The 714-nt window shown below is 44.0% G+C and overlaps 1 long non-coding RNA gene across 2 annotated transcripts in view; it reads right to left on the minus strand.

The window, feature by feature from the left end:
• Window positions 1–6: 6 nt before the first annotated feature.
• The window catches only part of LOC119587879, a 95,443-nt gene continuing 94,735 nt past the window's right edge, over window positions 7–714 (minus strand). For both annotated transcript variants that reach the window (XR_005230027.1, XR_005230028.1), the window contains one exon: window positions 7–412. This is a non-coding gene — a long non-coding RNA (uncharacterized LOC119587879). The remainder of the gene's footprint in view (window positions 413–714) is intronic.

Genomic DNA, 714 nt, shown 5'->3' on the forward strand with positions numbered 1-714 from the left:
TCTCCTTTGCTTTCCTGGCAACTAGCTATTTAACATTTCCTTCCATACATGTTTAAACATTATTCCCTTCCGCAGACCTGCCGTCCCTTCCTTTTCTCGCACCCCTGACTTCCTCGGGCGTCACGGAACAGTCGTCGGGTTGGAAAGGTAATTGGATAGTAATCGTGAATCGTCTAGTTTTCGCTCATTTCAGTCCTGGTTGTTCTGGAGACCGGTTTGATTCTACGGTCGTGTCTATCCGTTGATCTGCACGTTGGCTTCATTGGCTTCAATTGCCTGCACATGCCGGATTCTTCAGTTCAGTGTGGGCGTTCGATTCACCTTGACTTCATTTTTGCGATATAGGTCTCACTGGCTGGCCTCCTCGCTGGATGTCTGTCGGAGTCCTCACTTCGATGACGCGTGGCCAGACCTGCGGATAGTTCAGGCATTAGCGTTGGAATAAAATGTATATCGAGCCAAATTGGGAAAGGAAGTGTTCCTTCGAGGGACTGATCTACTGTGGCCAGCGCTGGTCTGAAATGATCTCGGTTTAACTGCTTTATGTTAGACGTATTATTCCTCTCCTTTCTTTAATTATTTTGCTTTGAGTTCGATCTGGTGCCACAGCTTTAAGATTTTGATGGAATATTTTTTTTTAGATTTATTAATTCCTCTTCTAAATTTGAGTTTAAAGCTTTCATCTTAGATGTTGAAGTCATTGCGGAAAAATAA

Source organism: Penaeus monodon, chromosome 23, assembly GCF_015228065.2.
Source record: "Penaeus monodon isolate SGIC_2016 chromosome 23, NSTDA_Pmon_1, whole genome shotgun sequence".
Classification (NCBI taxonomy): domain Eukaryota; kingdom Metazoa; phylum Arthropoda; class Malacostraca; order Decapoda; family Penaeidae; genus Penaeus; species Penaeus monodon.